Raw genomic sequence first — 16667 nt, 5'->3', positions numbered from 1 at the left:
TAGATTTAATTTTTTTAATTATCATTATCCTCAGGAATTAACCAGTCCCCAGAACCTGATTGTGTTAAGCTCTGGCTCTTACTTTCACTTCAGATGGGAGTGATTTCCATTTCTATTAACTCATTCATATTAGTCATCCTATTTGTGCCCCATCACTCAAAATCCACTTTTTGGAGTGCAAATTGAAGTCCAATTTTCATTTAGGCTTGAGATTGTACCAAGTTATATTTATTTTCTATTCCATTCTTGTCATGCAAGAGCCCCCTCCATGGTAGATGCTGCACTGAAGAGGCCTCGGTCTGTGATGGTGACCCTACAGGAGAAGCAGGGCATGCAGTGACTCTTCCCTGGTACGATCTTCCCGTCCTCAGTGATTTGCTTTGAACGTGCCACGAGCAGCCCTGTGCCTTTTTGCCATCTGTTTTACAGCCTGAGCAGCATCTCGGTGCTCGCTCTGGTTTGTTTGGGCAGCAGTGCCTGCAACACCCTGTGGCTGGCTCTGGGTCCTGCCAAACTCCTCTGGGTACTGAAGGCTCTTGCTCAGCGCTGTTCTGTTGTCACACACGTTCCTTGGTGGTTTCTCACCTGCCATATTCAGTTCCATATTCCGTTCCCTCAACGAGCTGAAGTGTTGTTAACTCCATCACCACCTTGAACATGCTGCTTGCAATGTCCCTGGGGTGTTTCTTCACTTCCCCTCCCTGTGCTCAGGGATCTTAGCCCTGATTTGGGCGGGGAAAAGCAGCACTCTGGGAATCCTCTCATCGTTCACCTTGTTTGAGATGCAAGAAATCCCCAGGTCTGCTGTGACATTGGTGTCACTTTACATTTTACATTTATTTTCTTCCTTGCACTTTGATGTCTGGCCTTATTATCAATGCAGGGCACTTTGAGCCTTTGCAAGAAGTGCTCTCCACCCATTTCCACAGACTGGACCAAATGGATAAGGGACATGGCATAGTAAAATAAATTCTTTGATGAACAGTTCTCTACACACAGTGAGTTTTCATACTCCTTCCTACAAGCCATGGCTTGACTGGTGAACTGTGGGGATGCCAGATGGGAGTGGTAAGTTCAGAAGGGTAGGAGGATGGAAGTCCCCAAGGAAGGCTGGTAAATGGGATGTGCTTAGGGAAGGGGACCTGTGTCTGAGCCGAGGTGGAGGGAGGAATGACTGTAATTGGGGAAAACGAGGGGAAAACAGAGTTCTCCTGCCAGGACTTTATGTAGGTTGCTGTCATGGGAGGTAAAGAAGAGATTTAGAAAAACCCAGCACCCACTGGAATACTGAGAGCAGAACACTTTCTGCTAAACCAGAGTCTCCCATTCCCCATGCTTGGCTAGAAAACAAGTTTTTGTTAAAAGAGGCACTGGCACTGTGCCTCAGAGCAGAATGAGAAATGCCTTGGGGTTTCACCAGGGAGAAGAGGAGGAAGAAAAAAGCAGTTCTTCCTAATTTGATATTCAGTGCAGCTTGTCCTGTGTTTCTTAACACTGCCTTAACACACTCTGGAAGAGGCCATTCCTTCCACGCTGCTGTTATTTGCTTTATAGTTATCATTTATTTCTATTTATGCTATCTAAACTGCTCCTGCCCTGGGCATAAGTACAAGACACATTTTAGAAAGGGAGGAGGATGATAATCTAAACTGTCTGAGCTTTTCCTGAGCAGGGAATGGCCTTGAGATGACAGTGGAGGTTTGCTGGGTCAGGCCAGCCACAGGAGTGGGATGGATCCAGAGGCAGGAGCTGAGCCCTGGGGCTGTAGCCCCCTTCCATATTCTCCCTGTTCTGAGGACCAGGAGAATCTGGTCCTGAGGGAAATGCAAAGACCTTCATGAAGCCCCCTTTCTGCTGGGGTTTGCTCCTGTGTATATTTGACTCACACATCTTGCTCCTCACGATGCTCTGAAGGCTCTCTCCCTGGTGCCAGGGAGGGAGTTTGTTGGTGAGGGGCAGGGATGCAGCCTCTATAGATCCAAGTATTGACAGAGGTGTCAGGAATTGGAGCAACTCTCCTGACCTCACTGACAAGAGGCCAGAATCTCCCATTAGATGCATCTGAAGCCCCTGAGAAAGGGCTGGGATACTTTAGCTCCAGGAAAAACCTTTTCTTGCATGAAGGAGACTATGCTGTTTCTACATGTTTCTCTTTGGATGGTTTTAGTAGATTCTTTTCAGGCCCAGTCTAGACATGGGATTGTGTTTACTAGAAAAAACTATTTTTCTTAACAGCAGTTTAAAGAATGTTCTTGGCTAATGTAGTTTGCCCCTCACAATGGCAGAGAGGGTAGTGTTATTTAAGACAAAGATTTCAATTTTGTATAAGCCTGAAATCTACCCTGAAAGAAACGTGCTTGCAATTTTATTTTTTTTTCTTTCAGCCAGGAAAACATGAGAATGCAGCCTGAAAAAGACCAAAGTCTTATTGTGCTTACAGGCTTTTACTGTGATCAAAACCAAGTCCTTTCAGCTCAGACAGGGATCTGCTTTATATCTAAGTCTGATTTACACTGAGGTGGTTGTACAATGCCCCAAAACATGTTTGTATTGGTATTTTTAAATAATTAATTGAGGGGTTCATCGATGTTGTTGTGTATGTTAAAATCAGTTAGGTTAAGGGAGAAAAACCAGCTTCACAGCAGTGTTAATTAGGAGAAGAGGAAAGAAAATTGCAACAAGTAGAAAATCCTGTTAGCAGCCTCTAGGGGATGGATCTGTTCTCAGTCACAGCTGTACTTGTAGGGCACTCAGAGGGTTGAAGAGGCAAAATAACCATGACTGTAGGTCTTTCTGTGCTCCACAGAATAATAGTGGAACATATGATTGCAAAACACTAGCTTGGAACTGCTTGTGCACAACCATTTGTCTGTACGTGGAGGGTTTTCCTATAACAGCTGGGGAGGCTATGATGAAAGGACACTTTTTATTTGAAATAAAAAGAAGTGGCCTTAGTCTAGCTCAGAAATTTTTTTTGTACAGAAAAAAATTTCTGCTTGCTGGACCTGCTGAAATGAGGATTCCGGGGAAGTTGTGCCTGAGGAGGGTGGGGATACAAATTGCCTTGATGAGATTGGGTAGAATAAGGCAGAAACAAATCCCTGAGCAAAATGTTACCTAAAAGCATGCAAACAAAACCTGCAGAGGGTTGCAAACTGGCAGCTACTGTGTGATGTTGGTGGTTGGCTGGAGCAGTGCTGTGGGTCGTAAAGCTTCCTGAGCACTCCCCTCTGGACCTGCCTGCCTGGAAGCACCGCTATCTTCTTACTGCTCTAAGTGAAGGGATAATTCATCTGTGTGTTTTTCTTCCTTTTTTTTTTTTTTTTTCTTTCTTAAACATTGCTAACCCTGCAAATTAAAAAGGGACCCATGAGTAATTAGGCTTTTCTTTTTCCTTTGTTAAGCGAGTAAGTGATGGTGACAGCTGAAAAATGCATGTGGTCTTTCCATCTGAGTCTCCAGACCCTGAAGGTCCCCAAGTAGAGGAGAAAATGTTTTGAGATACAGATTTTCTTGGATTCCCCATAGAATATTTTTCTTGGGATTTTCAATTGTCTATGTCTACACAGGTTATACATCTAGTTCAGTAGAAGCAAGACAAATTTTAATGGAAGTTTTTGTTAAAACTAATTAAACATCTGGCTCCCTCATCACCACACACAGACAGAAGTTCAACTATAAAAGAAGGGCCAACTTCAAATTTGAACAGGAATTTTGGAAGACTTAATAACTTGCATTCACCTTTTGCTTTATCAGTTGCTGTGTTTTCTGGCTGTTACAGGAAGCTACTGGTAACTTAGGTGTCCTTGGTCACTTGCAAATGGCCTGCAGAACAGACACTGGCAAGCATTCAAGGAACAGAAACTAATTGATTAAGACCACTGTCTCCATGAGTGATTCTTATTTCCTTAGTCACATCTTCATCATCTGCAGTTTGCAGATGAATCTTGACTTCACAGATTATAGTTCTGTCAGAAACCACGCCATCTGTAATGGAAATGCTGGGAGGCACTTGACAAATTTGGATCAGACACCTTTATTTCCCTTTGACATTTTGATGTAAGCAAGGCCTAATTGGGTTTCGAGAGCGATCGCTGTTCCTGTGGATAATATCTTCCCACAAGAGATGTTCAGAGCCCCTTGCCTCATTCAGCTCTTAGTATGGACAGCAAGAATCTCTTGTGCTTCACTGCACCTTCTTGGCTGTTCCTGCTCTTTGCTCCAAAAGCCCCATCTATTACTTCTCTTTGATGCTCTTGAGCCAAAACTTGGTGTTGAGTTGCCTTCAAAGTAGGCTGAGCTGGAAATGAAATCTTCTCCAACAGATGGTCTGGATCCAGCACTGGCCCCAGCCACACCTCTCTGCTTTCCCACTCCTCATTCCCACCTGCTCCTCGGGAAGGGGTTGCTGATGGTCTCCTGAGCCCGAATTTGACCTGATCTACATTTGCTTGTTTTAATTCCCAGCTGTCACCACGCTTGTCCCTTGCCCTGCTCTTGGACATCTGCAGAAGGCGCTGTTCCTCTAGAGCCTGGGGTTGTGATTTAGGGTGGTGAAATGCTGAGAGTAATGTCCCAAACAGGACCCCTGTTCTGGGGCTGGCAGGGAAGGAAGGATAATTCCAGCTCCTGAGAAGAGCTTGGATTCTCATGGATAATGGAAATGCCTTGGGATCACAGTTAAGTTTCTTCAGACAGACCTTCTGTTCACCTTTTTTTTTTTCAATTGTTCAGCATGTTCTTTTAGTAATTTCAGTCCTTTTATTCTGTCCAGATTTCAGCTGTGAAAGTCTTTCAAGTGATTTTGGCAAGAAATCCTTGAGAACATTGGCTTGATACTCTCCCAAGTTTAATATTTTGATGTAGTTTTTTCATTTCCATTTTTTTCTTTCTTTTTCTCTTTTGGCTTTTCAACCTTCATTTGTTAAAGAAACCTTTAAAACCAAAGAATATTTCTCATCTATAATGGCATGAATAAATGAATGTGAGCTCTGTGATTAATGTGCCTTTATGTAGTTTTATATAGTTTATCATCCCAGAAGGGGGGGGAAAGTGCTTTGTACTTGTTTTCTAGAGAGCGTGCAGGGAGCTTGAGACAGGGTCCAGTACTTAGGGAGAAGGCAACAGAAACAAAAGAATGAGGATGCTCTGAATGCAGAAGGTAGCTATTAAAAGAGAAAGATCATTCAATGAGCCCAGGACTTGTGCAGGGCAGAGGGTTTTTCCCTCTCTCATTTGACAGAGCTGCCATCTTCCAAACTGAAGTTGTGATTTCAAGTTGAGATGTAAGTCCTGCTGCTGCACCACCAGCATTGCTTGGTCCCACTGTGCTGGTATGTGATGTCAGTGATGTCTGCAGTCATTTTGGTACAGAAGGGAGGCAGTGAATTACTCTGGGAATAATTTTCCCACTGGAAGCACCAAGAGGATGCTCTCAGGACATGAGGAGTGTCTCCTTCCATGACAGTGCCCTGAGTACTTAGGCTGGCACTCGCCCTCCAAAGGGCTGAGATCTGTGAGCAAGCAAAAACAAAACAGAAAGTGGTACTTTGACACTGATAGAAACCAATAACATGGTGCCAAATCAGAGCAGATCCAAATCCTGTAAAAAAAAAAAAGGCTGGAGCGAAGATCAATATCTGTGACATTCATCTGCTTTTAGCATAGAAATCACATAAGATATTCATAGGAGGCAAGAAGGTTAAAATGGTTAGCTGAGAGAGCAATTAGGCAATCTCCACTTTTTTTTTTTTTTTTTTTTTTTTTTTTTTTTTTTGTATTAAACAAAAGCAAATTCAATTTTCTGGCTGTGCAGGCTCTTTTCCATTGTTTGTGCCCGAGTGAGGGTGTGGGATCAAATGTCTCTGATTTGGAGAGTCTCCTGGTGCCTGTGGCAGGCAGGAGGGAGCAGCAGCAGGGGATGGGGCACTGAGGTGATCGTGGTGGGGAACCTCAGGCAGGAAGGACGAGGCTGCCTTGGAGCTGCAGCCCACGGGGCTGCTTTATCTTTAGGTGCAGCTGTTATTTGTCCATAGAGGAGATTTCAAGCTGCTGGGGCAGGGGGAAACAGGACCTGTTCCTGCACCAAGCTCTCTTTTCAGAGGAGCAGTTGGAAGTGTAATCTCTTAATTAGTTTGTTCCTCTGCTGTAGAAATGCCTTCCACTTTTCAGGGCTGGAGTCTGTACTGCAGAGGTGAGCTAGGTATGAATTATAGATGTGAGGACCCAAAACCAGTGCAATTCACTGAGCTCTGGCTGTAGACCCTCTTGAAACTGAATAGATTTCCCCCTCCTTTCCACCTTCCCCCATTAAATCTAAGCTATTATGACATTTCAAAAGACTTTTAAAAAAGGCATGATGTGGTATATTTTACATCACTTGTTATCCTGAGGGATGGTGTATTTTTTGCACTCGTTTCCTCGGCTTTGTCTGTGATGGATAGAACTGCCTTCGTCTCAGTGAGGTCTTTGAATCTAGCAAGCCTTGACATCTAATGCAATCTGAATAATCAACAGAAGCAAATAATGAGATGCCAGTGTCGAGAGGAAAATTCCCGCAGCTTAATGTCCCAGTGCAGAGCATGGTGTACCAGCTTTGTAACCTGCTAATTTAATAATGGAGCCAACTGAGCTGTACACATAAAGCATCTTCCAGTGCACCTAGAAATTAACCTTTAAAAGCCAGTTGACTTTGTCTCTCAAAGTCTGTGATTTTAGGCCTGTGGGTTTTCTGTAAGATTTAAAGGTTTTGGGTTAATTAGGTAGAGGGGAGCTGGATGAACCTGGTTTGCCCATGAAAACTCAGGTGAGGATTTTGGTTTTTTTGAGGTTTTTTTTTTTTTTTGTTGGTTTGTTTGTTTCAGTGCCCAGAAATATGGATCAGGCTGGACCCCTGAAAAACTTCCTGTAGCCTTAGTATCTGCAACTGTGAGCATCCAGAAAGGCACATAGTAATGTATGGCAACAGGCACATCTCTGCTTTAATAAAACCCTGCTGTTTTGCCTAACAGCACTTGAGAGCTTCAAGTTGAAGTTTACCCAGCTACATAGATCCTCAGTTTTCTTTTTATTTTTTTCTTCATAAAACCCAAACTTTCAAAAGAGCTGTAAAATATTTCCAGTCCATTTCCAGTGCAGCATTAAAATGCGCCAGCTGGATAAATATTTTGGCATCTTCTGGGGAGAAAAGAAACATGGGGAACAGTAACAAGTAAGGACAGCCTTTCAGCCTCTCTTTCTGGGCGTTTGGTGAAAGACAGGCCAAGTTTTGTGCTTGTTTCTTTATTGGAGGTCCCAGCAGCTCCCTTGCTCCATCTTTCTCCTGCTGTGAGTGTGCACCATGTAACAGGATTTGCATTTGCTCTTTGTAGCCATGGAGCCAAATCCAGCTTGATCTGAACAATTTTCTGGGTTTTCCATCTGTTTGAAATTCTGATGCAAACTCACATGTCACTTGTACAAGAGGCTGCAGATGCAGGATGGGAGAAAACTCCTCTAAACTGGTTGGACACAGGTGAATGATTTCATTATGCTTATGTGGGTGTCCTTAGTTCATTTGGGCTTCTAACACTTAATGTGTGACAACATTAATATTGATTGCTGACCAGTGTGATAATCACTAGAACAATCTCCAGTTGTTTTTCACTATTTTCTTCTGCTGTGCTCTTCTGTTGGCAACTGATCTCTTTTAAGCTACATATAAAAACATCCTTCTTCAAAATAACATGTTTCCTTTGGAGATATTTCAAACACGTTTAAGAATAAACTTGCTCCAGTGACTTATTGCAAGCCCAGAGGAGTCCTCTAACATTGCAGCATCTTTTCTCTCTCTTTAGCAGCTGTTTTCTCCTTTTTTTCTCCCTGTGAAAGGCAGCCTTTGTGAGACAGGCCCTCATGGGAGCTGTTGTGTGATTAACCCTCCCAGCACCATGGACAGCTTGTGCCCAGCACATTTTTTAAGCTCTCCCACACCTTAGGCTGCCTTCTGCAGCCCCACACCAGCTCCCCTCACTCAGGTTTTCCTACATGCTTCCAGGCATCTGGGTCACTTCCTCTCATGGTTTAGGTCTAGAGTTGGTCCATCAGATCCAGGGGATTGGCTCCTTTGGGCAGCTGAAAACCATAAAATGTAAAACACTGGCTGTGCATAAGGGGCTTGTAACACTCCCTGTCTCCAGGGCTGTGTTGTGCCAAATGCTCCTGGAAGATGGGAAAACTGCAAAATTCTGAGAACCAGTGCTAGATACTGTAGTCCCTCCAGAAGAGCCTGGGAGATTAAGAAGCCCAAAGTCCACTCGGAATTGTCCATGCCTCTGTTGTTTTTGGAAACAGGATGCAAGGTTCATAACTGCTGTTAAACATCACCCTGTCATTACCTGTTCAGAGTCCAGGGTTTGCTGGAGGAATAATTGTTTTGGTTTTGCTAGCAAGTGCTGCCAGCACCATTCCTGTCTGTGGGAGAGTCCTCCTGGGGAAAGTGGGGATTTTTGGCTGCTGGGTGCCCACGTGCTCCATGGTGTCCTAATGACACGAGGAGAGCATGAAAGACCACCTGATGGGCCCAGGGGTGCTGCTGGCTGCAGTGAAGGTGGGACTGTGAAGAGAGCTGGGCTTTTGCTGATCAGGTTAGCTGAAAATAGGTGAGGTTGCATTAAAGACAAGTTTAATCACATTGAGAAAAGCAGTAATAACCTAGTTTTGGGCAGGCCCTGGGATACTTTTCTGCAGTTTTTTTCTGCAGTTACTGCCTTATGAGAAAAAGAATGGGGGAAAGAAAAACAGTTGTCCCAGATACAGCAGGCGTTTCTGATAACTTGACTCCTGAAATAATCTTGCTTTATAGAAATTGATTTTGTTCTTTTTCTTTTACAAAGAACAACAGAGAGAAGGAGTTCATGTTTCCACAAATCCTCTCTAAAGGAGCAGTACTATATAAATCAAACTCTGGTTCAGGAGGTTTATTTTTTTTTAATCTTTAATATTTAATTTAAGCCATCAGTTTGGATTGACATCTATTTGTCTCTAAAGGGCATAGGTTTTTTATTTTCTATGAGAGAGTGGTATTTTCCCTTTTAGTAGACCCTTTATATCATGCTAGGGAAAGAGGAAGAAGCTACAATATTGCCCCAAGCGTATCACACTCATGACACCTTGTTTTCTCTGCTATAGATTCAGACTAAAATAAGGTCCTTTAAGTTTTTTCCCTTCTCCTAAAGCCCTGGCACATTAGGAGGATTTAGAGTCCACCAGAATAAAAGCAAGGGCTGGGATGTCTGCAGCTGCCTTAGCTGCCATATTTCCCAACTCTTGGTGACCACTGCATCAGTTGGAGCTGTCGCTGACCCGTGCCCCAGTTGGGGTTTCTGAGTTGATGCTTTGAAAAAGGAGGGAGGATGTGGGTCCTGAGGTCCTGAGACCCCCTGTGCCCCTGTCACATAGCATCCATCAGTTTCAGAGAGAAAGTTCCCAGAGCCAGAAGAGCTTCTGAGCAAATACTCTATTAGTATTTTTTTTTCTGAAGGTTTTCTTTATGTAAAAGAAAACAGGCTTTAAGATCCAGCAGTAAGTATTAAAATGAAGGTGTTTCTCTTCCAGGAGTTTGTTCAATGTGCAAATAAAATCAACCTTCATGCACAAAAATCTGGAAGGTTTCAATTTAAAATTCATTGGGTTTTCAAGAGCAGAGTGTGGGGCTTTTCTCTGCATGTGCAGTAATGTATTGAGAAAGATCCTCCTCTGCATAACACATCAGAGAACAAATGCCAATTATGGATTCATAGACTAGCAAAAAATGTTATTTTTGATTTACCCTTGTGATAAGATTTATAAAGCACAGTGATAGTCTATGCTAAAAAGAGTGACTCCAGTTGGTATAAATGAAACCAATAAACTTGATGGTAAAAGTGATAATATCAGCCTGCAACATGATCTGAACAGTATGAGGCAACACACAAATTGGTAGTTGATGTCCAGAGGAGAGGACTGCATTTCCTATTTGCACTTGAGGGATATATGAGCTCATTTGGGTCTGCAGGAGAGTTCTCGTGTGTGACTCAGAGGAAGAGCAATGAGAATTACTGCCCCACTCATTGAAATAGGAGTTTATACTGAAGTCTCCACTTCTGAATTTAACTTGCTCATTGCAGGATGGGTTGGCACTTTGCAGTGTGATATGCAAGGACTCAAAATGTACATCTCAGGAGCCCTCCATCTAATTTTACTGCAGACTGCAACAAAATGTAAAAGCAAAGTCCCACATTAGTTGTGTGTCATCAGAGCAGCTCTGCTGTGATAATGTAAAAACACTCCAGAAGATGATGTGTTTGCCCCGAGAAAAAGCTGCTCGGAGATGCTCAAATGTATTACGTGATGGAGGAGGGCCATCCAAGCGAGTGTGAATGTGCTGCACTGAAAGCCTCAGCCTGACAAAATGCCTTCCTGGGGTGCTGTGCCTCTGCACAGGTAGGGAGGTCGTGGCCAGGGCTTGAGCAAAGTGCTACAGAGCTGGCAAAAGCTGCTCCTGATGTCTGCAGGGATCTCCTTCCAGCGACAGGCACGACTTTTACACCTCTTGTAAGGCTAGAGCAGGATAATTTGACTGAAAAGGAATCATCAAAGTATTGACGAGTTGTGGCATTTACTTTCTGTGCCTCAGTTTCCCACATACTGTTTAGTGCCATGGTACGGGATGATTAGGCATGGTATTTTTTTAAGTCAGTATTGCTACTGTGTAAGTATGGACAATGGTTATTTTCTGTGATTTAAAAGCCTGCTCTGCCACTAGCAAAAGGACTGAGCCAAGCATTATGGTTTCTGATCCCCATGAATGTTAAAAATCCCATTATTATGAGCTCTCCTCTGTATGAATCTGTCCTGGCTGTCAGCAGCAATCAGGACAGCAATCAGCAGGTTGGTCCTGCAGGGATAGAGGGCCCCAGGTGTTTGTGTGCACATCAACAGGTTTTGGTTGCATTTGTATCACTTGCCTGCCAGGGTACAGGGCAGGAGCTCCATGGTCCTCCTGGCCACTGGCCTGAGACCAGGAAAACACAGCTGTGGTGAAAACCCCACCATTTAAAAAACTGAAAGTATAGAACTCTTGGGAATTCTGTGGATGGTATGGGTTGAATTGGGGCTTGGAGGTCTCGGTGGTATCAATTATCAGGTCTGGTGTCTGCTCGGTGTGAGAACCTAGACCTCAGAGCATGGCTTGGGAGCAGCATGCTTTCATCCCACCCAAATGGGCCATACAAACCTGCTCAGCAACACAGCAAGGCTGTGGGGAGAGAGGGAGAGCTTATTCTCCTTTCCTGTGTGGCTATTTCAAAAACTCACGTTTCTGAAGAAGTTTTTTTTAGTCCATCAATTTACATTTATTTGTTCTTGTGCCAATATTCTCCTTCAGCTGAAATAGCTCTTCTCTCTCCCCCGTGTTTACCCCCTTGATGTATTTATAGAAAATAATCACAGCCCCTCTCAGGCTTCATTTTGCAAAGCTAAATGGAGCAGCTTGTCCACTTTCCTCTTACAACACTGGCTCATCCCTGTTGCTTCTTGCACTGAATTGGGCATTGCTGAGCACAGGAGACCATGTGGGGCAGGGTTTTCCCAGGGAGATCCTCATCCTTCCCAATGATCTGTGCCCTGCAAATGTGTCAACACTCTCCCCAGTAGCTGTGTGCAGAGCTACTCATCCCGTTCCCTTTGATTTTGTATGGCCACAGCCTGTCAAATGCTCATAAGCATCCTGTGCTTTGCTTTTCCCCTTCCTCCCCACTGATGAGCTCCCAGGTGCTCACAGATACTCTTGCTGCTCCTTCAGTACAGAATCATAAATGATTTTTTGTGTTTGACTCATCCCTCAGCCTCTTGTTCTGTGCAATTTCTCTAAGAATGCTTCCCAGCTCTCTGTCTAATGCCACTGAAGGCATTAGTGCCTTTCTGCTCTGTCTACGGATAATTAATGAAAATAGTAACGGAAATGGGTCCCAGACACAGAGGAATTCCTCTAATAACCTCCCCCAGCCTGCTCATCCTCCTCTTGAAATGGCATGTCAGCATCTCTCCTACAGGGTGGGTGGAGAAGTAGTTGTGAATTAATCCAAATAATTTCCAGTGAACTTAATTTTCCATGTCTGCTGTTTTGCTGAAGTCCTGATAGGTTATATGTGCTGCTTTAAAAAATGAGGTTTTTTATCAGAGAAAGATAACGATGTCCCCGGGTGTGATTTATCTTGGTGCATTTTCTCCTGCCACCATTTGCTTCCAGAGCCCTTTTCTTCAACGTGTATTAAAAAGCCTCGCTTGCCTGTGAAATCAGACTGAAGAACCCGTAGCTGCCAGATTGCTTGTCTGCACTTCTAGAAAAATTGGAATATCATATTTTCTCATTCTATCTGATTGCACAGATTTATTAAATAAATCCTTGCCTTGTAGCTATCTTACATCCAGATTTTCAAACCTGCGTTGGGAGGATGATGGTTCTTTCTTTGATGAAATCTATTGAAAACAGACCAGTAAATGAATCCCAGTCACCATGCATTTAATAACAAATGCAGGCAAATAGAACATCCTTAGGGACTCTCATTTTTCAAGCTCTGTATAGGTAGCATGGCTTCAGGCTGCAGCACTGTGTCTCAGTGCATTTAAACACCCTGTCACCTGCAAAGAGCAGTAGTTCAGATACACAAAGCATTTGGCAAAGAATGGCTGCAGAAAGGTTTGCAACGAGCTCTGTTATCACTAACAGGTTTGTCATTATAGTGGAATATCCTGTATGGATACTTCAACTTTTATCATTCCTCAGAAACAGAAAGCTAACATGGTATTAACTGAACTAGTATGATAGATGGCTGTGTTATAATTGAATTAGTTGGGAAGCATTGACCTTTTTGATGTATAATGTCTCTGAATGTGAACAACAAATACAAACTAATGCTTTTATGACTTTGCTGGGTGAGTTTAGTCATCAATTGGCTTGTGATAAATAAGACATTGTACGCTCCAGTCAATGGAAAACATGTTTGCAGCTCCTGTGCTTATATTTCTGTACTCTGTGAAATCAGCTCTGCCAGCACATGTTACTCAGGTGTGGCTTTTGTATTACGAGCTGGACTCAAATGAGAATTCGAGTCCTCAGAGGACCTTATACTTGCTGGATAATGATAAGCCCAGCAGCTAGTGCTTGGTGTTAATTGTTTTCTCCCTTACTGTGTGGCCAGATTAGCTGACAACGACCTGAGGAGATTTCTGCTGTTTCTGCAGCACCTCTCCTTGTCAAAATAGTTGTAGATCAATAGCTGTTACCTCCACAAGCCATAGCGAAAGTGGAGTTAGATGGGAAATGCAATTAGGAGAGAGGAAGCTATTTGCAAAGAATTCATGTGGTTTGTTCTTTTTCTGTTTCTACACCTTGGTCCTTCCAGATCCAGAGCAGAAAATGAAATTTTTCTGCTTTTTATTCAGTTTGGGCTTGACAGAAAAATCACTATTGCTCTAACCTGGGACATTTTATTAGTGTTTATCTGACCGTGATGAATTCACGTATTGCTGCTTGCCACTGGAGCCAAAATAAATGATCTCCAGTGGACAGGGTGCGTGGGGTACTGATGGATGTCTGATCTGCCTCTTCCAATGCAGCCTAGGTCAGGAAACCTTGTCTTGAAAACCACTTGTCTCATGCAAAGTGAACTGACAGGTCTCACCCTATATTTTGACACCTCCAGAATGGCATGTCCTGGCTGCAGGAAGATTGCCCACTACCCCTTGTGCCTATGTGTAAGAGCAGCTAATTCCTGGTGGCTTTGATTTTTCTCCACCTCACTCCCAGTTTTGTGCAGTTTTCAGGTACTTTCTTGGACACAAGAATTTCCAAACTCCTTTCCAGGTCTGAGACTCAGCCACAGCCTAAGAGCTCCAGCTGTAGCAGCTTTCTCATAGTTACTATTGATTTAGGTAAAAGTATAAACGTTGCATTCTTCCAGTTTGTGTGTCTGTCTCTCGCCTCAGGCTCGCTCTTTTCCTTTGTAGGATCAATTACCTTTTTATCCTTGGATGCAGTCTGGCATGCCCTGCTGGAGCACAGAAGCAGGGCTGCTGGTATGACAGTTCGGATCAGAAGAGCCCCTCCAGTGCAAGACCTGGTCACCAGGAGGGCCAGCAGCAGGCATTTTGGGGAGCACTGCAGAAATGCATAGTCATGGCTTGATTTTCATCTAAGAAAACAACATATATTAGTGCCTCCACAGTGAGGTCAGAGCAAGCCATGGAAGAGCAGAACCAGACCAACCAGTTACCAGCAGAAATTAAATCTGTCTCATCACTGCTTTTGTGCGTCTGTGCCCCACTCTCTATTTTTGGGCATCCCCCCAAAACTCATGTATGATTCTGATGCTTATCACTCCAAGTCCAGATAGTATAATTGTCTAGAAGAGACTTTAAAAAGCTTTTTTAGCTCTTAACCTTTGGCAGTACTCGGTGGTGGTGAAGTTTTACAGTACTGATACTTAAAGGAAAAGGTCTCCTATACCACTTTCTCTGGATCTCGGCAGCAGTGTTGGATTAAATGAAGATATTGTAAAATAATTTTGTCTTGCAAATTCAGGAGCAAGTTCTTGTTGGGCTTGATGAAAATGTTCAGTTGTGGCAAAGGGAGAGTGCTCAAAAAGCATTTCAAATGCAGCTCGGGTGAAAGTGCAAAGCAGGGTGAGCTCTGTTCCCTCCCTATGCACAGAAGTGGGAGGCAAGAGCTGCATTTCCATCATTCCCCACTTCAGCTGGAAGCTGGAAACAGTGGCCATGGCATCACTGCCTGTGAGATGCAGCTCACAAGGCACGTACATCCTTGATCTTGGTGCTCACTGCCCAGAAGCTGGCACCAGGAGTCAGGCTTGACTTGCTCTTGGTACCTTCTTGCACTGAGCAAACCTGTTCAGCTCCAGCCCAGCTGTGAATAGATGCAGCTTCTTGGCATGAGGCATTCCCTGGGATGCTGCTCCTTGGACTCATCTCTGTACCTCCAGGCGAGACTTTCCTCAGTCCTCATGGATTTGATGCACGAAAGCAGGTCAGGTATGACACACCTCATGGGTCCCCTCTGGTACAGAGCAGAGGAGCAATTCCTTTTAAGTATTCCATCTCTCCCATGAGCAAAACAAATTATGTCAAAGCTGCCACGTAAAATGTGCTTCTACATGGTCCCCATTGATAAAGCAATTATGGAAGGGCTGGGCTGCAGCATGTGTATAATCCCCCAGACATCACAGGGCAAGAGTAAGGACTTAGAGTAACTCACACAGGGAGCAAATGTTGCAAACCTAATAAAATGCAATACAGATACAGAAGGAAGAGAGATTCTTTCTCTCTATGGCCTGCCCGTGGTCAATGGGAGAAAAGATTAAATGCTAGAAAGGTTTCAATCTATTTGTTGTGGTTCAGGAGCCTTGTACAGGATGTGTCACAAACAGTTCACTGTCTCCATAATGTAATTTAAGTTACTGTGATCCATATGGGTCATTCATCTGCTGTTTTTCCCAGCATGGAGAAGCATGACTTTTTGGCTTATAAAGACATCTTGTTATGATGCATCTTATTATATCATGCAATACCTCCTGTGAATGAGCCAGTGACACCAGGGGAGGAATACAAGAGAATGGGAATATGTGAAGACACTGTTCCCTTTCTGTCCAGTGGCAGTCAGATGGTATCACACCACCTGCTCCAGCCTTATCAGCTACTGGAGAAATCCCAGGGCTGCTGAGATCAATATGCTTTTTGCTGACAATTTCAAATGAAGAGAGTGATTTAACCCCACCAAGCCCAAAGACACAATCTGATGTGTGCTGCTGCCTGGATCTTTGGATTGCAGCCAATGAATTTTGCACCACATTGAGATACAAAGTGGCCTGGAGAAGCCAGCAAGGAATGGCTTTTTTCCATAGATACGTTCCGAACTATTCTTCACTCTGGGAGCACAAAAACTTGCATCACCTCAAAGAATTTTAAGGCAGACAAATTCAGCCCAGAGGTATGGATACTAGGAACAGGGAACAATTTAGAGATTTGAGCTGAAACATGTGAAAGAACTCCTTTAGAGCTTCGACAAATCTCCTCCCACAAGCCTTCCCCTGGTCCCCTCCCAGGGAAGCTGACCTTGGCCCCCACACAGCAGTTGTTGTTGTTGCAAAAGTTCACTTTTGACTCTCTACTTTGCATGGGCTCAGAGAAAATACATTGCTCCATCCCTGAAAGCCTTGGAGCATCTGGTTAATACATGATCCTTATTCCCACAGTGAAGATGCAGGAAATGGTTATAAATAAAAGCACGGCCAAAGAAGCCAAGGTTAAGTGGAGGTGCATTCCTGCCCACCATCAGACATGAACAAGCTGGACCTAGGACTGTTACCACAATGTGATATTGTTCCCCGGAGCAAAACTGACAGAAGAGATGGGGAGCTAGAGCTCAGAACAAGCAAGACAAAAATACTGAGGGAGAAAAAGGCAAAGCAGTGCAACTCGTGATTCAGCTGGAGAAGGAGTCAGAATTAAACCACTCCATCACAGCGATGGTTGCTTTCCTCCAACCCACCTGGCAGAAGGGAGAACTTGTCCTTTCTCTCAACAATGATTTGCAAAGATTCTCCCTCCATTTTCCAGACTGCAAGGCTGGA

The sequence above is a fragment of the Corvus hawaiiensis genome, chromosome 13 (genome assembly GCF_020740725.1).
Source record: "Corvus hawaiiensis isolate bCorHaw1 chromosome 13, bCorHaw1.pri.cur, whole genome shotgun sequence".
NCBI classification, from domain to species: domain Eukaryota; kingdom Metazoa; phylum Chordata; class Aves; order Passeriformes; family Corvidae; genus Corvus; species Corvus hawaiiensis.
The sequence above is the reverse complement of the archived record's forward strand: the minus strand, read 5'-3'. Positions refer to the sequence as shown.